Genomic DNA, 22,348 nt, shown 5'->3' with positions numbered 1-22,348 from the left:
CATGAAGGCACACCCCTAAAAACCTATCTGTTAATTTATACACCTCCTCTATAAGGTAAGTTCATTTTTTTTTTGAGACAGAGTTTCGCTGTTATTGCCCAAGCTGCAGTGCAATGGCGCGACCTTGGCTCACTGCAACCTCCGCCTCCCGAGTTCAAGTGATTCTCCTGCCTCAGCCTCCCAAGTAGCTGGGATTACAGGTGTGCACCACCACGCCCGGCTAATTTTTTGTATTTTTAGTAGACATGGTGTTTCACCATGTTAGCCAGGCTGTTCTCGAACTCCTGATCCCAGGTGACCCGTCCACCTCAGCCTCTCAAAGTGCTGGGATTACAGGCGTGAGCCACCGTGCCTGGCTGGTAAGTTCATATTTTTCAAACCAAATTGCAAATCTTGGTTTCTCAGGCCAACATGAGGCACAAAGATCAGCAGGGTCTCATGCCTGCCAAGTCCATGGCTGACAACGCTCACCCTTCCTGCATCCGGGAAACAATCGGGAACACTGCAAACTCTTCCCAGATTTCCTGGGACCTCCTCTTGGCCTTTGACCTCAAGAGTTGGAATAAGTTGGGGACTAAAATGCTGAGGTCAGCCCGGACTTCTGGCTCTCCTCACTCAGACAGAACCTGCATCTTCCACTGGAACCCTAATGATTTACATCAATATGCGGGAGAGCTACGCTGCCCTACCCAGGCCCTCACTCAGCAGACAACAGCCTCCTTTGTATTGATGGTAGATTTTAAGGCCACGAAGAGGGGGAGTGGCTTAACACAGAAAGGCCAGTCCCTACCACAAACAATGTCTCAATGGCAATGATTACAAATCCAAAATTATCATTTTTGTGGCTGGCTTCCAACATGAACTGACTTATAGCAAAAGGAGTTTATAAGAAGCCTTAATAACCTTGAGAAATATCTTACAATGGACACTTTATTGAGATTTGGTAAGAACAGCCCCTTTTAAAATCCTCTAACAAAGAGTTTGGAAAAATAGTCTTCTAGATGTCGAACTTTGGGAGCTCCATTTCTCCTTGTAACTGGGCAGATCAAAACTCTATTTTCTAAGGAATCGCTTAGGTTGGCCACGTTGGCCTGAACCCAGGGCAAGCAGGGCGGGCTTCTTCCCTCCATGCATGTGGCCCTACATGCATCACCACTTTCACAGGGGGTCGTGGTGGGAGCTTGAAATTGGCCATGTGGGCGTATCTGTGTCACAGAAATAGATAAATGCTACATATTTTTTCTTTCTTTTTTTTATTTTTCCAGAGAGCCAATTGTTAAACGTTAACTAGCACACCACTGGAGTCAGCCCAACAAATGATTGGAATCAGTTCCTGGTGTCCTTGCCAAAGCATCGAGTTTTAAATCACAGATGACTGTCCCTGTGCCAATGAATTCTTCTCCAGCCACCCATCTAGCGTTATGCTCCTCTGCCACCACACTGCGAAGAACCAGCGTCACCTGTGTTCCTTCAGCTCCCGCTGGCACACATTAGCTTTGCAATTCCTCTGGAGAATAGGACAGTTCTGACCAGAGCTGAGCATATGCCTCTCTGCTCTAAATATGGTGAAGCCTGTCCCTGGATGTTGGCATCAAGGAGCAGTGGTGAGGGCAGGTCTTGAGAACAAACACCTTGCAGGACACCTACCACAGGTAAGGTATTCCGTAAGAACAACCTGTTCTCCGGCAAGGAGGAAGTAATTGCTTCTGTTGGCTTGGAGGCTTCTGAGAATTTGGGGGTTTGAGATTCTCAGCTTATCTACTCAATTGTCCATAGCCGTGGTCTCAGGACCATTCACTATCTGGCTCCTGACTGATGCAGCAGGCCTGTCAAGGTTGTGACTTTAGTCTCCTTTGTAGCTTTCAACCCTTATCGAATTTGAGGTCTTCTTTTCTTTTTTTTCTTTTTTTTTTGAGACGGAGTCTCACTTTGTTGCCCAGGCTGGAGTGCAGTGGCGTGATCTCGACTCACTGCAACCTCCGCCCCCTGGGTTCAAGCGATTCTCCTGCCTCAGCGTCCCGAGTAGCTGGGATTACAAGCACGCACTACCACGCCTGGCTAGCTTTTGTATTTTTAGTAGAGAGGGGGATTTTGCCCATGTTAGCCAGGCTGGTCTCGAACTCCTGACCTCAAGTGATCTGCCCCCGTCGGCCTCCCAGAGTGCTGGGATTACAGATGTGAGCCACCGCGCCTAGCCTCGAGGTCTGATTTTCTTTTTTCTTTTTGGCTCACTGCAACCTCTGCCTCCCGCGTTCAAGCGATTCTCCTGCCTCAGCCTCCCGAGTAGCTGGGATTATAGGCACACGCTGCCACAGCCGGCTAATTTTTGTATTTTTAGTAGAGATGGCTAATTTTTAATTTTCACTATGTTGGCCAGGCTGGTCTCGAACTCCTGACCTCAGGTAATCCCCCTGCCTTGGCCTCCCAAAGTGCTGGGATTACAGGCGTGAGCCACTGTGCCTGGCCGATTTGCAACAGTGATTTCTCCTACCCAGTGGCTGTAGGAGATGTAAATCTCCTGAGCTGCCAGTGAGGCCCTTGGGCATTCACAGTTTGTCTTAGGTTGGCAATGAACTCTCCCAAGCCCACTGTTTCCTTTCTTCTCAGTGTTCAGCTCCAACATAAGAAGGCACCACCCTTCTGCATAATCATGATCGTTATCATTGTCTCCCACTCAGGAAGCACCACCCAATGCCTTGCTCTCTGGTTGCACCCATCATAACTGACCACAGGTGAAAACTCCAGTAATCATAACGCCACTGTGTGATGAACGGTCACCAGCGGTCAGCAAACTTTTTCTGTAAAAGGACAGATAGTAAGTAATTCAGGCTTTGTGGGCCTTGTGTGATATCTGCAGCATATTCTCTGACTTTTCCCCCTCCCTTTCCCTTTAGCCCACAAGCCATGGAAGAACAGGCCATAGTTTGCTGACCCCCTGGTCATTACAATCCCACTTACCAGAGGTATGGAGACCCTATGACTCTGAAACAGGTGGGAAGATAGATTCCAACGTGAAGCCTTGAGTGAGGGTCTGCTTTGTCAAACCATTTTCAGTATCCAGTGTCTTAGTTTAGGTTCCCTAGAAAACAGAGCCAGGGAACAGGCTTAAGAATAAAAGCTTTGGCTGGGCACGGTGGCTCATGCCTGTAATCCCAGCATTCTGGGGGGATGAGTCAGGCAGATCACGAGGTCAGGAGATCGAGACCATCCTGGCTAACACGGTGAAACCCCGTCTCTACTAAAAATACAAAAAATTAGCCGGGCGTGGTGGCGGGCGCCTGTAGTCCCAGCTACTCTGGAGGCTGAGGCAGGAAAATGGGGTGAACCCGGGAGGTGGAGCCTGCAGTGAGCCGAGATCATGCCACTGCACTCTAGAGCCTGGGGGACAGAGCGAGACTCCGTATCACAAAAAAAAAAAAAAAAGAACAAAAGCTTTATTGGGAGGCACAATCCCAGGGCAGGGAGAGTGGAGAAAAAAGGAAGAAAAGGCAAGGTGAGGCATCCCCATGCTGGTTGCTGCTTCCTGATGAGCCACACGAGGCAAGCCAGACACTCGGCATGTCCTCATGCAGCTTGTGAACGCCAATGCCCTGGCCCATTGGGAAACCATGCCTTGGATTTTGGCCCAACAGAGGGCAAAGGGTAAGGGTATTATCCACTGGCTCTCTCCTGCCTCCCACTGAAAGGTTTTGGGAAGAGCCCTGGCAGCACCTATGGCAGTGGCCTTTCTTGGGCCAGCAGTGACAGCCACCCAGGCTACTGTGTCTAGCAAGCCCGGGACATCTGGGCCCCCTTCTGTTTCCAGCATATGTGGTCCAGGGCACACAGTCTGCCACTGCCCTGCAGGGAGCTCGGGGAACAGGGTCCCATTCCTCATCTTCCTGTGGTTTGAAAGACTCAAACAGGGTGTGGGGAAGCCCAGATCCAGGTGAACCTCACAGGGTGGACCCTAGCGTTACAAGAGTGCTCTTTAGGAATCCCATTTCAGTCGTGTCTTCACTCACCCTCTGAGTCCCTTCTCAGAGGATTCAGAGGCCCTGCCGGGTGGACCAGGAGGTGACAATGCAAGGCTCTGGTCTCAAAGCTCCCTGCCTGGGGGACTCCTGGCCCCAGGCTCCTGCCTGTGCTCCTCCTCTTGATAGCTTCTCCAGTTTTCACACTATTCTTCCAGCACCTTCTCCATGCAATGCCTTTCCTCCCGAGAGCCCCTTTCCTTTGTCATTTCTCCTGGTCCTCTCGCCTTCTTTGGTTTAGGGTTTGGCCAGCCGCAGAGCGTGCGGGGTGGATGTGCGGGGTGGATGTGGTGGAAGGTCTGCATTGGCAGTGCAGCCTCAGGCCCTCCCTGTTCTTTGCTCCTCATTCCTGTCTCAAGTAGAGATCTGAACCCCTTTTGGGGGTTATTTGTGACTCTTATTTTGAGGCCAGTCACACACCAGCCTGGAAAAACTGCTCCAGCCCGGCAGTGCCCAGAGGAATCAAGCTGAAGATGTCCCCCCGCGAGGAGGGCCCTGCCTGCCATGAACCGCCCAGCACTTTCTGAGCCCAGAGTGTGGTGCTGGCAGGGATTCTCTCTGCGTTCTCATCAACCACATGAGCCCAGCAAGCTCTTCCACAGTGGCTGCAGCCTCGGTGGGGATGCCTGGGTTTATGCTCAAGGTCTCAGGGAACCCCCCCTGGGGCCGCCACACCGTGGTCATCAAGCACCCACTGCGAGAAGTGCCCGGGAGTGTCTGCCTGTGTCTGTGGTCACAGGGCACATGACTGACTCTGCAGCAGGAGGGCACACAACTGACTCTGCAGCAGGGGTGCTGTGTGGATCCCCTGACCCACCATTTGCTTCATTCAGCAGCACGTGTCACCCTCATCATGCAAACAAACCATCCGTGCTTGCAAAGAGTTCCCCGGGTGTGGGGGGCAGCAGGGCCAGAGGGAGCCTGTTTTTCCTCTGTGCACCCCAACAGTCCACCTACACATGGCTTCCTCCCTGTAGCAAAGCTCCCCAGCTTCAGTGGTGGCCTGGGGAGTGGGTAGGGTGTCTCCCAATTTCCCTTCCTCCTCATCGCAGGACTCCATCTGTTGAGGAGGAGCGAGAAGATGAGTACATGGGCAGTCTTCGCTCCCAGCTGCTCTTCACAATGGAACCACCACAGTTCAGGCCCCACGATCACTGCCGTCACAGGTCTAAGTCACTCGGGCTCCTGCCTCTGCCCTCAGCCAGGAAAGCGGTCACTCACCGCTTGAGGGGATGCCTCCACCCTGAGGTAACCCAATCAGACCCCTTTGCCTGTCTCTTGCCTGTAATCCCAGAGCTTTGGGAGGCTGAGGCAGGGGGACAATTTGAGGCCAGGGACTTGAGGCTTCACTGAGCTATGATTGCACCAATGCACTCCAGCAAGACCTCATCTCTAAAAGAAGAAGAAGAAGGAGGAGAAAGAGAAGAAGTAGAAGAAGGAGGGGAAGGAGAAGGAGGAGGAGAGGAAGAAGAAGAAGAAGGAGAAGGAGAAAGAAGAAGAAGGAGAAGAAGAAGAAAGAAGGAGAAGGAGAAGAAGAAGAACAACAACAACAACAACAACTTTGTTGCTTCCAACCAACAAGACTCCGTTTAGGGATAAGTGATGTTTTTCCATGTTGGGCACCAGGGAGAAGCCAGCAGGAGAGAACAGACACCCAAACACCAAAGGAAACACTCTGTGAGCCACAGAAGCAGTGCTTGTCGCAGGCAGAGGGCAAGGCAGGTGCACAGGCCTGAGCCTTCACCCTCCCAAGGAGGGCACTGTGAGCTGGCATCGCTGGTGGGCTGGTGATCCCCAAGATGGACCTGCACCCCAGCCATCTCCACCTGTGAGCCCTTGTGGACTCAGAGCGGAGTTATATTAATAGAACGCAGGGAGCACCTGCATTCGCCAAGTCACAGAGGAGCTTTTGGGTGGGGAGAATGTTTGGAGAACGAGAGGCACGTTGGAGCTTGGACTTTGGTCGCTCCTGACTTTGCAGCCTTCCCTGCTGAGCCAGCTGGTTCTCAGGCTTCATAGGGGCAGGGTGGTGAGGGTGGCCATGAGATCTTTCTGCAGACAAAGGTGGTTTCTCCTTGATGACATACAACACAGACACACAGGATTCCTTTGGCGTCGTGGTGTCGAGAATGTCCTTTGCAAAGGGGCAATGGAATGCAGGCGCATGTCCTATAGAGTGGTGAGGATGAAAGAAGAGAATGTGTGCCAAGCGCCAAGCGTGATGCCTAAACACAGCAAGCACGTGCTCCATCACAGCTTGTTTACAGGCCACGGGGGGCCCGACGGCCATACTCATGTATGAATGTGAAGCCCCAAACTCGGGCTCCTGCATTCTTGTTAGTGTCACCCAGGATCAGGGACCCTAATGACAGCAGGCCTTGTTGGTCCCCAGAGCATGCAAGGCTCCCGTTCCTGACTCCAAGATGTCCATGGTTGGAGGTGCCAACTGGGCTACCCCTCAGTGACACCCCCAGGAATGCTGGCAGAACCACACTGAGGCAACAGCCTTGCAGGACGCACACTAGACAGAGAGGGACAGAGCCAGGGAGCCTGCTGCAGGGGCCTGCCCGGGTAAGGTCCATGGCCCAGAAGGCCAGCAGGATGACACCCTGACCAATGAGAGACCCTCCACCTGGGAAGGAAGAGACGCCTCGGACGTGGAGGATCACCTTGAACACGGGTATCACCTCAGACAGGGGGCATCACCTTGGGTGTTGGGGGGATCAGCTCAGACAGGGCAGGCATTTTTGGCAAGTTGCCTCTCCTTGGGCTCCTTCAGGACAGTGAGGGGTACTGACTGCCCAGAAGCCCTGGAAAGAAACTCAAGCTGCCTGAGACCAGAAAACCTGATCCACAAATTAGTCCACAAGTTCCTGAGGCAGAGAGTTGACCTGCAACTCAAACCAGGAGCGCCATACAGCATCACCTACCCACTGCTACCCCCTCCCCACCAAAGGGCACAGCTTTCGTCTCAGTGAAATCCTTGGTTTTTCTTTCTCTTTTTTATTTTTCTTTTTTTTTTATTTTGAGACAGAGTCTTGCTGTGTCACCCAGGCTGAAGTACAGTGGCATGATCTTGGCTCACTGCAGCCTCTGCCTCCTGGGTTCCAGCAATTCTTCTGCCTCAGCCTCCCAAGTAGCTGGGATTATAGACATGCGCCACCACGCCCGGCTAATTTTTGTATTTTTAGTAGAGACGGAGTTTCACCATGTTGGCCAGGCTGGTCTCGAACTCCTGACCTCAGGTGATCTGCCTGCCTCAGCCTCCCAAATCCTTGGTTTTTCTTAATGGCCTTAATGACCAGAAAGTTTGAAGTTTTAATCCTTTTTCAAGTGACATGATAGCAAATTTTTTCTTGGCTTTGGTTAAAAGCATGCCTTTTATTTGCAAAACTGATAATAAGAGAAGTCAGTTGGGTACACATTTAATCACTGAATTCCTATAGCAATAAAGAGGACATGTATAACATTAAAAAGACAGAATCTTCAGGTACTAATTATTTTATTCATTTATATTTTTTGTCTTAGGATACAATAATGAAGTAAACAAGTCTATACAGAGTATTGTATAGCAGAGACAGAGCTATGGCAATTTAAATTATTTGCAGATCTGCAAAAAAGAAAAGATTAGATGTATTTTGGAGAGGTATTTTTGAAGTAATAACTATTGCCATGGATTAAAAGCCCACTGCATCTATGTATGATGAAAAAAAAAAAAAGCAAAACAAGGCTGGGAGCGGTGTCTCACGTCTGTAATCCCAGCACTTTGGGAGGCCGAGGCGGGCGGATCACGAGGTCAGGAGTTCGAGACCAGCCTGACCAACATGATGAAACCCTGTCTCTGCTGAAAATACAAAAATTAGCTGGGTGTGGTTACGTGCGCCTGTAATCCAAGCTACTCAGGAGGCTGAGGCAGGAGAATCTCTTGAACCCAGGAAGCGGAGGTTGCAGTGAGCCGAGATCATGCCACTGCACTCCAGTCTGGGCAAAAGAGTGAGACTCTGTCTAAAAAAAAAAAAAGAAAAAGAAAAACAAACAAAAATCTTAGCGAATTAGAATATATGGCAATGGACATCTATAAAAAAACAAACATCTAAGGCTCATCATACCTGGTGGTGAAATACTGAACACTTCCTCCCCCAGGGTGGAATGGGCCAAGGATGCCCACTCTCACCATTCTATTCCACATCAAATGCGGGTCCTAGCTTGTGCCACCAGCTCTGTGATCTCTAGGGCATCCTTTGCAAAGGAGCCATTGGGACATGGATGCTTACATTCCAGGCTCCAAGCAAGCTCCTTTCCCCAGGCTCTTCTCCAGGGTGAGGCGAAGAAAGATGGGGACTGCACACCCATCGTGGATGGCTCAATCTTGTGACTTCCTTGGGGAAGACATATGAGAACACGTGTGTGCACATCACACCCACATGTCTCCCCCAAACAAAGAACAGCCTCCCTGGATCTATATTTAGTTTAAAAATCAAAAAGCCTTCTCAGTAGGTAGCTAGCATGATAAAGATGCCTTCTTCTTTTTTTGAAAAGATAGGATCTCAGTCTTGCTCTGTTGCCCAGCCTAGAGTGCAGTGATGCAATCACAGTTCACTGCAAGCTCGAACTCCTGGCCTCAAGGGATCCTCCTGCCTCAGCCTCCCAAGTGGCTGGGACCACAGGAACATGCCATCATGCCTGGCTTTCTTATTTTTTGTAGAGACAGTGTCTCACTATGTTGCCCAGGCTGTTCTCAAACTCCTGGGTTCAAGAAATCCTCCCACCTCGGCCTCCCAAAGAGCTGGAAGATACTTTCTTTATACCGGTCCGCAAACCACCTCATGTCCAGGGACAGGCACCTGCCCTCGGGTCACTAGAGGCAAGTTGTCCTTGTCTCACCCTGAGACCCTGGACACAGGTGCCCACACCCTTGAGGTCACCTCTGTGAGCTGGCTGAGGGTCTCCCTGCCAGGAGCTGCCACCATGCCAAGCTGGGGTCAGCCGTAGGTCAGCGCTGGGTTCAAGGGAGGCTGGAGAGTAAGGGTTGGGCATTACCATCTCCAATGTCCCTAGACCCAAGAAAGGGGCTCCAGCACTAGGGGGCCAGAAAGCTTGACAGTGTCCCCTCCATCTCTTTAGAGAGACTTTGCTGGCCATCACCTCCTCCATTTGCAGAGGGAATTCTCTTCCTAGCCGCCTGTCCTTTGGCCCTCCAGCTAGCCAACCCGCAAACCATGCCACCTACAATGAGAGGAAGCAGTGATCAGCACAGTTGCCTGGTACATAGTAGTTGCTCAGTAAACAATTGGCTGGGTGCATGAGTGAATGAGAGGGCCAGTGAGTGGACTGGCAAGGGCATGGAGGCCTGGGTGCAGAGAGGCCCTACAGGCAGGCCCAGACATAGATGGGTGGGCCAACTTGGGCCAGGCTTACTGGTGGAAACAGGCTGGTGGGAGTGGGTGGAGCAGGGGCCAAGCAGCCTTTAGCTGGGAGGCCAGCTCCTCCCACTGGCAGCATTCCCAAGGTAGGTGGGGACCCTGGCTTACCACTCCACCTCCACCCCCAACTAAAGGACTAGCTGTCTCCTAGCCAGCCTGCCTCCCATAGTGCCAACAGCAATTCCCCTATCCAAGAGCTCTGAGCTCCGTGCTGGAGGTGACAGCTGGCCAGTGTGGGCTGGCTAGGAAAGGGTTCATCCCCCTTCCTTCTCCAATCTGACTGCCCCAATTTGCGCTCTCTCTCTGTCACCATCTTGGTTCAGCAAGAACGGCATCCATGCACTTGGCCTGATTGTAGGAGCTCATCCCCTGAGCGCTGTCCTCTGTTGGAGCTGGGATGGAGGCTTCTGTCCATGGCTGTCCTATTCCCTCAGGACCTACACACCACAACTTAGACAAAATTGCCTCTGAATCTGCCTCCTCCCCCCTTTTACATCACCAACTCCTTACAAGCAGGGATGCAGTGAGATGTATTTTTGCATGCCCCTCAACACTCAGGTGTCAACAAGTATTTGTGGAGTGTACAAAAATTTCCAATAATAGGAAAGAAGAAACTGGCTGTGAATCACTGAAAATAGATGAGATTCTGAAGAGTCCTAGAGCCCAAAGCACTTGATAATTTCTAAAAGAATTGATTTCAATATCTTTCTACCAGATTTATTGGTGGAAATAAAAAAGGCTACATTTAGGGAGGAAATGTGACATCAGGTAGCAGGCTGAATATGGAGCAAGACCCAGCAAAAGCGTGAAGAAGAATCTCGGTAAGGTGTGGATGAGGGGTCTGTTTACTCTTGTTTCCAGAACAATGGAGCTCCCCATTGACGTCAATGGGAGGGAAGAAACAAAAGAGCCTTTGGGTGTGTGCAGGGCGCAGCAGCCGGGCTTGGGTTTGCTTGGCATTTGTGTGTGTATGTGTTAGGGAGAGGGGGCGGGGAGTGTGTCGAGGTGTCAATGTCAGAGGAACAGGAGGAGGGGCCACCTGACTGTGTGAACAGCATGCAGGCCTCCCGGGGCTTCTGTGGGAAGGGCTGCCCCGATGAACTTGGTATTTGCCCTGGTTTGCATCTGAGAAGTTGCACACACACCTTGTCAAGTAGAAGGGAAGGAGTTATCACACTCTGGAATTCCTGATGTGGGTTCATAACTTTTCCTTCTGTCCCATCCCTGGTCCCCAGGTGAGTCCAGGTAAAGAAGAACAAGAAGAGTAAAGAGAGATGCTGCGGGCTCCAGCTTCCTGGACAGTCTCGCCTTCCCCATGAGAGCCTACACATTCAGAGCCCGCTGCGTGGGAGCCTGAAAGCTCCTTCCTGTCCTGTAAGTCTCAGGCTTCTACCCAGACCCGGGGAAATTGTACTCTCTCTCCTGACACTTTAAATGGAAGTTTAGAGGCTCCACATGCCTCACACAATGCTTACCGAAACAAGGTGATGCAGGGTCCCGCGCTGTCTCCCAGGACAACCTCCCACCCCTGGCTCCTGCGTCTCTACGGCTTGCACCTTTGTAAGGCGTCCCTTTCTCAGGGCCCATCCTACCCGCCTTGGAAGTGCTGCCTTTCTCACGGAGCCTGTGGGGATAGCTCTGATTAATTTATAGCCCACATCGCCCAATTTAGCATTTGATTAAGTTTCCTTTTTATGAGATAGTCCTTTCTCCCTAGTGATGCGCTTGGGGGCAGGGACAACATCATTTCTTCCTTTTGTACCTCCCCAGAGTAACAATGACTCTATTTCCTGAACCAAAAATTGCAACACGTGGTCTCAAAAATAAGAAAGGTCACTTGGTAGCTGCCGGGACAAGTGTCGACCACAGGCACCTCGGAGGCCCGGGTGGGCGTGCCCCCGGAGGGGCTGCAGGGCGGTGCTGCCACCTTCTCCTGGGCTGCTCCGGGGCCCCGCAATGAATGAGCGAGTGAATGAGTAAATGAATGAATGTGAATGCGTGAATGAAGCATGCCGCGCGGACTTTCCCGCGGCCCTGGCCGCTGGGGGCGCGCCTCTGGCCGGTGGTGGAGGTCTCCCTCGTCCGGCTTCGGCGCGCCGGGTCTGCCAGGCCGGCCGGAGGTGCGCATGAGCCCCGCGCCCAGCTCCCCCGCCCGCAATGGTACGCGCCACTCCGCGCTCCCCGAGCTGGCGGACTTGAGGGCGTAGTGAATGGAAGGCGCCGACGCCGGAAGTGGATGAGACCACTAGGGAGGACGACGGGTAGCACGAACGCGCCGCGTCTCCATTGAGGAACCGACGAGGTGAACATGGAGTTCCATGTGCGTCTTATGTAAAAAGAGCGACGGGCGCGGCCACCAATGGGCGCGCGGCGCTCGCAGGCCCCGCCCCTCGTGTATGCAGATGAGACGGAGTCGCGGCCAATGGCGGACGCCGGGGGCGGGCGCGGCGCGCGCGGTCACGTTTTCCACTATGTGACAGCGGCGACTCGGCCGCGGCGGAGGCGGCGGCGCTGAGGGGATACGTGCAGCTGTGGGCGGCGGCGGCGGCGGGCGCGGGGCCGGGCGGACAGAGCCGCGAGTCGGCGGAGGGACCGGCGGACGGGCTGACGCGGGCGCGGCCGGCGGTAAGTGGCGCGGCGCGGCCCCGCTGCGGCTTACGTAACCGCCGCCGGCGCGCTGGCCTCGGGCAGGTCGGGGTCCCAGCGCCGGCTCGGGCAGCGGAGGCGCCGCCGGAAGTTCCCTGGGCTGCTGGACTCCTCGGCTTGAAACGGCGCCGGCGTGGGGGCGTGTGCCCTTGGCCCTGTCCCAGGTGGAGGGTGGTCGAGCCGCGCGCAGGGTGCGCTCGTTTGAACTGCGGTGACACCGCGGGTTGGGGACTCGAACCCCCGTTTCGCAGCTCAGGAGCCTGAGGTCCGAAAGGTGAGGCAGCGTGTGTAGGGCACCGAGCTACCGAGTGACTGCATGCGGGCTGCGGTTCCGTGGGCGATTCTCTTTTGGGAACCTTCCCTCCCCGCGCATGGGGAAGGCCAAGGAAACCAAGGGTCAGCGCAGCCGGCCCTGGGATCTGGAGGACCCTCGGGGAGCTGACTGCCTCTTCTGAGGCCACAGGGCTAAGTCCTGGGCTGGGGAAGGGCCATGGAGGGGCGCTGATCTAGGAGCTTTTCCTGGACACCCACGGGTCTCCTGGAATGGGTGATCAGAGGGACAAGGAAGTCCCGGTGCCAAGCCAGGCCTGGGAACCTGAGGGCAGGGAGACCCTCTAATGTTCGCCCCTTTGCCTCCCCTGGACCACCCTGTATTAATTCCCTTTCCCCGGACTGGATAGAAGGGAATGGGGGTGTCCACTCTTTGGTGCAGCAGTCGCGCCTACCTTCTGGGATGTACTTTGGCTGCCAAGTCCCAGACATAGATCAGGGGGTGGGAGGTGGCCTGCTTCCCCCTTCAGGAAGGCCAGGGTAAGGGATGACGAGTTGGTTGCCAGGGTTTCTGTAACCTACACAGAAGGAACCCGTTTGGAAAGCTGATTCATACAGAACAACAGAGCCAGAAGGCACCCTGAAAATCACCCAGAGTAACCCCTCAGCCTGACAGATGAGCAAACTGAGGCCCAGGCCCAGGCTGTCTGCAGGATCTTCCCATCGTCCTGGGGCAGGATGAGCTTCAGAGGTTCAGTGATGGCCTCAACTTGCGTGCTGAACCCTGGGTGGGCTGGAATTTGGGAGGAAGGGCCTTAAGTCCGGGAAATGTGTTAAGAACCCCACACCGTGGCTAAAGCCCCACATGGACACCTCTCACCTGTATATGGCACAGCAGGACTGCTAGACTTCTTGGCCCACCCTCTACCCCCACCTGGGGCTTCTGGTCCCAGGCTGGGTGTGCCTGAGAAGAAAACAGGACTCTACCTGAAGGCTTTATTTGGAAATTGAGTTTTAAAATACAAGGTGAATTGATTTTTGTGTGCTATATGACTATAATGAAGAAAGGGACTCCGTTTTTTTTGAGTGGAAGCTGTGTGGTGTGCCAGCGCGGGGATGGCACCGTGGGTGTTTGCAGTTATCTGTCACTGTTGCCTTGGTATGATTCATTGGTACAGAACTAACGCAGCCCTGGCTTTCTGTGGAGACTGGAGTGCCAGGTGGGAAGGGGGAGCCCTGTGTCAGCCAGCTGGCTGCTGCTGGGAGCCTTGGCTCCCAGTCTGGGCCTCAGTTTCCTTGTTTGTTTGGAGGGGCTCAGATTGGGCAGTCTCAGAGGTCTACTTTAATTCCCAGGTTTTTGGTTTTCTGTTACCCTACAGATGATTTTTCCCAGGTTTCTCGCAGGAGACAGAGGCTTCTGATATGCTCTTGCCTTTGGGCCAAGTAATGTTCTCCTGTGAGCCACGTCTGCAGTGCTTACAAGGAAAAAGGAAAGATTCCTCTCCTGTGCACTGCTTCTCGTACCCACTGAACTTTCTCAAAAATACTGGTAGTCACACTGCTGTTTTTAAGCGATGATGTAACTTCACCAGGACTCGGCAAACCACGGCTCTGTCAGGTCATTGAACAGCTGGCAGGGCCACTTGGCGTTTAGTCAGAAGAAAGACAGGCTCTGGATGTGCTTTTACCTTTTGAAAATTACTCTGTTTGGCAGAGAGAGCCAGAAACACACAATTCCATAAGCTTGGCAGAGACTGTCCCCACACTTCTGGAAAGCTGGCCCACCTTGGGAACCAAGGGAGAATCAGTCAAGAGGGGGCCTCTGATGGACCCCTCCCCCAGCCCACGCACTCCCCCAGCCCACGCACTCCCCCCTAGGGACCAGGCCCTCCTTTCAACTCATTATGCTCATCGTGTACACATTTGTAACAAGTTTGTTACCGTATTTCCAAGTCTAGAGCAAATTAGAAGCAGTAAATGAACAGCAGTGACTGGTGACAGGAGTCAAGGCCACTTGGTTTTCAGAGACTGGTAGTTCCCAAGACAGAGTGAGCTGCTGTGCTGAACCCTCACCGGCCTCGAAGGGTTCCTCGTGCTCTTCCTGGGGTGACATAGAGGAATCAGAATCCACTCTTTAAGAAACCAGGTGCAGGAGGAGCAGATGCCTGAGCTTCCTGCAATTCAGAGTAGCTCAGTCCCTGACCACCGGGGAGCTAGGAGGCTGACACTTTTGCCTTTCTTATTGCTTTAAAGTCTTGTAGTTCTAAAAATGTAGGGATTTAAAAGTCTGAATTGAGATCATTGAAGGTGTCCTAGTGAGGCCAAGACAATGCCTCCCCGGTGCACCTCCTTCCCTCCATATTTGGATGGCTGCGGTCACATTTTCCTCAGTTACCCAACCGTTGCCATGGAGAGCGCGGCTGTTTATTTAGCAGGACAAACATTTTCTCAGGATTACAGCAGGCTGGCCTCAGGGAGTTGGCTCCTACCAGGAAGTAGAAAACATGTTAGAATATTTGGGGTTGTAAAATCCTGCAGGGCTTGCAGAGACAGTACATGCTGTATGAGCCCTATTATGTAAAGTTCGAAAACAGGCAGAATTCACTAGGCTGCAAGAAGCCAAGCTAGTGAGTCCCCGCGGGGTAGGTGGTGGCTGGGAGGGCCACCAGGAGCCTCTGGGGGGGCTGGCACTGTCCTGCCTCTGGTGACATGTGACATGGCATGTTGTTTGTGGATATACATCAAGCTGTGACCTCATGAGGTGGGACTCCTCTGGTGATTGAACACTGATTTCTGATTTCCACAAAAAATGCTTTTCCGCCTTAGGTTTGCAGGTATTGAGTACAGTAAGACTTTACCAGTCCTGGCAGTGGCAGTGGAGGCTGGAACTGGGTCCCAGGCTTGCTTTCGTTCCTAATTTTTAAACACTATTATGGAAAGTATGAGTATCTCTGAAAGTGGGGAGGATAGGGTAACGAACCCCTGCGACCCCACCAGCCAGTAGTCTCTGCTCCTGGCCCCTCTCCTTCCCCACCCCCACCAGCTGCTTTTCCTCCTGATCCCAGGCTCTCCGTTCTTGTGGTGGACTGCACTTTCTGAATGGTGCTCTGTCAAGTTGAGGCAACCCAGCTACCAAAAATGTGGCCAAGTGACCTGGTCAGGGGTCTGAGCTTAACCTCTTTCTTTGAATCTGACTGTTCTTAGGGGCAGAGCCAGTAGGCGGACATGCAAATAGGGCCTCAAGGGCAGGTTCACGCCCAGAGGCTCATGTTGGCTTTTGGCAGCCCCTTTTCAACCAGGCTGCCATTTTCCCTCCTGGGCTTTGGCACCCTGAGCGCATAAGTGCATGCCCGCCCTTCCTCCCCCTACCCGCCTTGAGGTAGGAACAGGTTTCCTAGGAGCTCCCCAGGAACAGCTGGTCCAGCTGGCTATGGGCACACATCTGTGGAGGGCAGGAGGCAAAGTCCACTTTGACAGGGACGTTGGTTTTGCCAGCTTCTCAAAATGAGGCTGGTCTATTAGAGCCGCTGAGGCTGAGAGACGCATTTTCTGGAATGACGAAGTTTCTGATAATTTGGCTTTCACATTTCTGCCAAGCTTACTCTACCCTCTTTGCAAAAATACTTATCTTCCACCTGAGGTAATGCCGGGGCACCAGTGAATTGTATTTAGACAGGCTCACAGGGGATGGACTCAGGGGTGAAAACCAGGAGAGCTACGTGCAAAGCGCCCAGGGCCCAGACAGCATGGTGGCTTCAGATACCTGATGCTCCTCTGAGGACTGCCGGGGCTGGAGGTGGCGCGGAGTTCTTAGTCCTTTAAATATAAGAATACAAGCCAGAGACAGCTGCCATGACAATTCATTCTCTCTCTTCCAAAATTACTTTTGTTACCCATCTGTTTTTCTTTTTCGTTTTCTCTTTTTTTTTTTTTTTTTTTTTGAGATAGAGTCTTGCTCTGTTGCCCAGCTTGGAGTGCAGTGGCGCAATCTTGGCTTACTGCAACCTTCACCTCCTGGGTTCAAGCAATTCTCCTGTCTCAGCCTCCCAGGTAGCTGGGACTACAGGCACACACCATGACGCCTGGCTAATTTTTGTATTTTTAGTAGAGACGGGTTTCACCATATTGGTCTGGCTGGTCGCAAACTCCTGACCTCGGGTGATCCACCGCCTCAGCCTCCCAAAGTGCTGGGATTACAGGTGTGAGCCACCGCGCCCAGCCGCCGTCTGTTTTTCTGTAGTGATTAGCAGTGATAAGCTAATATTACATTCCAGATACCTTGCATGGGTTGTGTCATTTAATCCTTCTAACAAGCAGTAGGAGGCAGGAACTACTGTTACCCCATCTCACGAATGAGGACACAAGGCTCAGGGAGGTTAAGGAACTTGTCCGAGATCACACAGGAGGTGGTGGAACCCAGCTGAAACCCAGGCCACCCAGGACCTGTGCCCTTAACCACTCTGCTGCTGCCTCTGATCACCTTAATGACTCACTCAGAGCAGAAAGGACCAGCTGCTTATCTGGGGGAGGGCTGTGGGGGTGAGATGGGTGGTGTCCAGGGTGTTGGGGGGTCAGGAGTGAGAGAATGCCCTTGGTACCCTGGGCGGCCCCTTGGCAGCTCCACTGAACCATGGCAAGAGCCCCCTGAGAGGTCTCCTTGCTTCCACCTTACCTCAACCCTGCAACTCCATTGAAGTGTAAGTGAGATCTTGTTGCACAGAACTCTCCACAGTTCCCTATCGGAGTTCTGACTGCCTCCGCAAGGCACTCCGTGATCTGGCCTTGCTGCCGCCCTCCTACCGCTGCCCGCTCTGCTCCAGCCTCATGCACCTTCCTCAGACAGGTCAGGTGCTTGCCTGCCGCAGGGCCTTTGTGTGTGCTGTCCCCCTGCCTAGAATGTTCTTCCTCTGGTAGCTCACTCTCCACTCTCTTCAGGTCTGCCTTCAGGCTCTCTTGAGAATGGAGTCTGAGGTGAGCACTTTACTGGGAATTGCAGTCCCAGGGTAGCAGTAGAAAAGGAAAAGGGAGGTAAGGAAGAAAAGTCTGGAAAGCACACACAAGACGACACCCTGCTGAGATGAGGCTCTGCCTTACAGAGACATCCAGCTGGGTGCTCACCCCCTTGGGACCTCTTCAGAAAGGCTGTGCCAAAAAAGGAAGGAAGGAAAGAAAGACAACTTCAGAAAGGTCCATTTGAGGGAGAGAGGGAGGGGGCATTTTCTGTCAGCTCCTCCTTGCCTCCTGTCCAGCAAGCGAGCTCTCCCTCCTGTCCAGCTGCCTCATCAGACCCTTTGGCAGCAGGCGGGACAGTGAGGAGCAGCAAGGGCCCCCACAGTGGTGTGGCACATCATCCGAGTCCACACAGGGCAGGCAGAGCCAGAGATGCCCAGTGCCAGCCTCAGGTGTGAAGCCAGAAGGACCTGCTGAAGCACGTGGCTGCAAGCCTGAGAGAGCGAAGCCCAGGGACCCTGAGTCAGTTCACACACGAGGGCTCGTGCGCAAGGTCCTTGTCAAATGCCACCTACACCTGGGGCCACTCTCATTGAAATGTCACTCCCAGCCCCTCTATTCCCACTTGCTAGTTGCCTGCTGTACTGTATATTCTAGTTTCTTGTTTATTGTCTGTTTCCCCCTAATGTAAGCTCCCTGAGGGCAGGAAAGATGTCTGCTCTGTTGTCTGCCCCAGTGCCAGCCCTCAGTGCTAAGCGAATAAGGGCAAGTCAGTCAGTGGGAAACTGCTGGCACCGGGCAGGCCCCGCCTGAGTGCCATCTGTCCTTTTTATTGTTGTTGTTATTTATTGTTCTTGGACTTGTTCATCTATGTCTGAGACTCTCCCCACATCAGTCTTTCTGGCCTCTATCCTTTTAGTGGGCGTATAGTATTCATAGTATGGATGTCCCAGGTTTGTGTCTTCAATAGTATGTGCCAGGCCCTGGGGATCCAGCAGTGACCAACTCAAACCCCTGCCCCCATGGAGCTTAGGTCCCAGAGGGGAGGCAGGGAGTAAACAGCCCAGCCCCTCAGTGCTGGTGAGGAAAGCCCACAGAGCAGTGATGGAGGCACAGAGAAGGAGCTGGTGGGGAGGCGGTGCTGTTCATGCAGGCTGCCCAGGCATCTGCAAGAAGAGGGCTGTGGGCACGAGGGAGCAGCAAGTGCAGAGTCCCTGTGGTCAGAGCACACAGGGCTGGGGCTGAGGGGTGGGCAGTTAACAGGACATGCCCAGGAGATTGTAGGAGCTAGACTTGGAGAGCCTTTGGCCCTTGTGCCCACTAGAATTGTGCTCTGAGCAAGGGTCTGAGCACGGGCCGGGCGTACGCTAAGCCCCTTCACCAGGATCGCTCTAGATGCTGTGTTAACCATAGCAGGGCCAGGTGGAGGCAGGGGACCAGTTTGGAATTGGAGGCTGGCTCCTGGCCAGGATGATCGTGGACAGGATGCGTAGCCTCCCTGTTGATGGTTCTTTCCAGGTTTTTATATTCAATGCTCACACATCTCTGAGCACATAAATAAGCACTTCTCTGCAATGGATTCCTGGAGGTGGGAAGAGTATGCAGATTATAAATGTTGCTGGGAACTCAAATTTCTCTCCAGAAATACCCTATTACTACACCACCACACACAAGAGCCACTCTTCTCCACCTGAGCAACGCTGAGTGTGATCAGTCCTGTTAATTTTTGGCAACCTGATGGCAAGATAACCTCGTCCTTTGCATTTTCCTGATGCTAATGAGGTTGAGCCTCTTTCTACAAGTTCACAAATCTTTGGTGTCTCTCTTTGTGGGAATGGCCTAGGCAGTCTTCGTGCTTAGTCTCTCTGTTCCCAAAAGGTATTACCATTCATCTTTCATTGAATTTGCTAGAACTGCCATTAAATGTAAAATAAAAAAGACTAGAATAACAGATTTGCTTATTTTGTTCCTGACTTTAAGGGGAATGATGCTGGCATTTTGGGTTTTATGTGACTCAGGATGTTGATAAAACCAGCTATGTAACCCACAATCAAGTATCCTGTAATTGAGATTTCCTCCCTTTGACCATAAGCTTTTCCTCTCAAAGCTATTAATATATGTAGACGGCCGGACCTGGTGGCTCACGCCTGTAATCCCAGCACTTTGGGAGGCCGAGGTGGGCGGATCATGAGGTCAAGAGATCAAGACCATCCTGGCCAGCATGGTGAAACCCCATCTCTACTAAAAATACAAAAATTAGCTGGGCGTGGTGGCGGACACCTGTAATCCCAGCTACTCGGGAGGCTGAGGCAGGAGAATTGCTTGAACCCAGGAGGCGGAGGTTGCCATGAGCCGAGATTGCGCCACTGCACTCCAGCCTGGTGACAGAGCAAGACTCCCTCTCAAAAAAAAAAAAAAAAAAAAAAGTGTAAGCATTGTCTTCTGGAAATGTAATATTGCTGAAGAGATATCCAAGACTAGTGTGATTTTTTTTCATCCTTTATGGGTAACTTGTTCTCTGTGGATGTTGGTAGGACTTTCTTTATCCTTGAAGATACCGTTTGTCATCTGGATGCACTTAGGTGTTGGACCCTTGTCCTTTGATTGGCAGATTCAGATCTGTCTCTGGTTCAGGATGGTTCTCTTTATGTGTCTCGCTCATTATGGTTTCTGTTTTATTCTCGTCTCTTTCAGAAAGAGCTGTAACCCACAGGTAAAACCCGGCTGTCCTCCATCTCTCTTCTCTTCTCCTTTCCCTTTGCATTTTAAAAGTCTGTCACGCGTCTCCTCTCTCTCACTGAAGCCGTTTTCTTTTTATTGATTCTGAACTTTGTCCTTTCTAGTTTTCCACTCTAATGTGGCATTTTCATCTCAGTCTGTGGCCTTATCTCTTCCCTTGTTACTTGTTTCATTGAATCCATCGTTTCTTGAATTCTTAGGATGAAAAGTAGATGCTGTCTTAATTTGCTGCTTCCTCTGTGGCATGAGGGTTGTGTTCAGTTGTCTTTGCTGTGTGTGTTTTCCACAGCCCCGTGTTGGCTTTCTTCTGTTTATTAGTTTGTGAACAGGGTGAGGTCTAGTCGGCCCTGCTGTTCTCCAGACACTGATGTGGGTGGACTCTCCATGAGCGCCGCCTCTCACCAGGCTGTCCTGGAGTGGCTCGCCAGCGAATGGACTCGACCTGGGGAAGGGGATGCTGAAGGCTCTTGTTGGAGCTTAGCCATTCAGTTCCTGGGGCCAGCTGTCGGAATCCACCTCCCTGTGTGTGTAGCCCTCAGTACTGCTGGCTGGTGTCGAGCCCTTTCTTAGAGTTGCCCTGTTGGGGAGCGCACCTGGGGGTGTTCAGTGGGTGAAGCGTCTCCAGGAGAACCTCTCCTTCCCACAGGATTTCTGTTCCTGTGTCCGTTCTTCTCCCACAGCTTCCTCACGAAGCATCTTCCTGGTGGTAAAGCTCTTGACTGTCCAGCCTTGGCCGTGGCTTGGGCCGTCTCCTTCCATGGCCGGGGGTAGCAGGGATCTCAGCACTAGCCACTTCCTCAGGGGGATTTGGACTCCAGTGCACTCTTCATGCTCCTTCCATCTGAGCGACAAGCAGCAGGACGCACCTTCACTTTGTGGCAAATGATTGGGACCCTTTGGGACTTCTAGGGCTGCTGAAAATGATCCCTCCCCCCGACCAATCGTATGATCCTTGGTCATTTCACGTGGGTACTGGTGGGAAGGAGGTGGAAGGGGAGGCTCTCCCAGAGCTAGATGGGAACTGGAGCATAAGATGTTTCACAAGATTTGGGGTGTGGAATCCAGAAACCCTTCTCTCCCTTTGTTCCAGCTGCCCTGGGAAGGGCCAAACGGATGCCATGCAGAAGTGGAATGCCACACTGGGCCAGAGTTGGGGCTGAGCACAGTGCTGTGGCAGGAAGCAGGAGGTCCCCACACAGCTGAGCCTGGGTGTAGGGTGGGGGTCCCATCTTCAGATGCCGGCAGGCCTGGAATCCAGGGCTGTCATCTGCTACTGTGTGGCCTGGGGTGAGCTACCCACCCCTGTTGGCTCCTCCGTAGAACGATCTCCTGCGCACCATGTAGACAGTGATCCAGAGTTTCTGGGAAGCTGTGTGTTGGGTGCTTAGCATCATGTCTGTAGTCAGCAGCATCACCCCAGAGCCTCACAGCTGTGTTCCTCAAGCGTTACCACTTGTGTCAAGCAGGGCCTTCATCTGGCTCTCTCCAGTGCCCCGCTTGAGTGGGTGCCTGCTTCCTGCTGGGACCCTGCTGAAAACGCTGTCCTGGGGATGGGGAGACATCACTGGGTGAAGAAGGGAGGACCCGGGATGGCATTTTGGCCTCTCACCTGCTAATCAGTCCCACCCCTCCCTACTCCCTGTCTCTGTTCACCCCCCCTCAGTTTGTGTCCAGGATGATCGCTGGTCTGTCTCTAATTTCAGCCACTCCACCCACCTACCCCAAAGTGCAGAGGTAAAGTTTCTGACCAGCACAGCAGTGCAAGCCTGTCCAAATGCAAGCTGAGTTCCGTGGGCCTGGCACTCAGAGTGCCTCAGCAGCTCCCAACCATTCCCAGTAAATGTGAAGCCACATTGTCCTGGCCCCTCTCCATCCCACTTGTACATGCCTGTGGGGCCTGGGATCCCCGAGCTGCTGGGAGGGTTCCACACCTGCCAGGCCTCTCTGCCCTCTTTGCCCGCAAACCCTGTCTGTCCCCATGTCTCCTGCTAGCCTTGGCTCCTCCTCTTGTAACTGTGCTGTGCTGTAATAGCCAAGATTTCTGAACCCGGCTCCCCCACCCCACCATCATCTGGGGAAATTTATAAAAGGCAGATCACCTATTCAGAGGGACCATGTGTTTTTCCCAGCACTCCACAGGCCGGGTAGTGATTATCAGTGCTCTTGTCTGCCTTCTGATGAGGCCATCAGCAGCTCTGTGTCAGGGGCTGAGGCTGCCTCATTCAACCATCTTCCTAATCCATGGCAGATAGGAGCTCTTGTCAATAAGAACAAATAAGTGATGTGATGAACTAATGTGCGTGTGAT

The 22,348-nt window shown here is 52.8% G+C and overlaps 1 protein-coding gene across 3 annotated transcripts in view; it reads left to right on the top strand.

Moving 5' to 3' along the window:
* Positions 1-1,388: 1,388 nt before the first annotated feature.
* PER2 (period circadian regulator 2) overlaps positions 1,389-22,348 on the top strand; it is a 55,282-nt gene continuing 34,322 nt past the window's right edge. Inside the window, exons 1-2 of one of the 3 annotated variants that reach the window (XM_055379888.1) lie at positions 1,389-1,652; positions 10,672-10,810. The gene's annotated coding sequence lies outside the window, so the exon portion shown is untranslated. Of the gene's footprint in view, positions 1,653-10,671; positions 10,811-11,903; positions 12,357-22,348 lie in introns of those variants that run through there. The other 2 variants (XM_031008664.3, XM_004033434.4) reach the window with 2 other exon arrangements.

This window comes from Gorilla gorilla, chromosome 11, assembly GCF_029281585.2.
Source record: "Gorilla gorilla gorilla isolate KB3781 chromosome 11, NHGRI_mGorGor1-v2.1_pri, whole genome shotgun sequence".
Lineage (NCBI taxonomy): Eukaryota > Metazoa > Chordata > Mammalia > Primates > Hominidae > Gorilla > Gorilla gorilla.
This window is presented reverse-complemented; position numbering and strand designations above follow the sequence as displayed.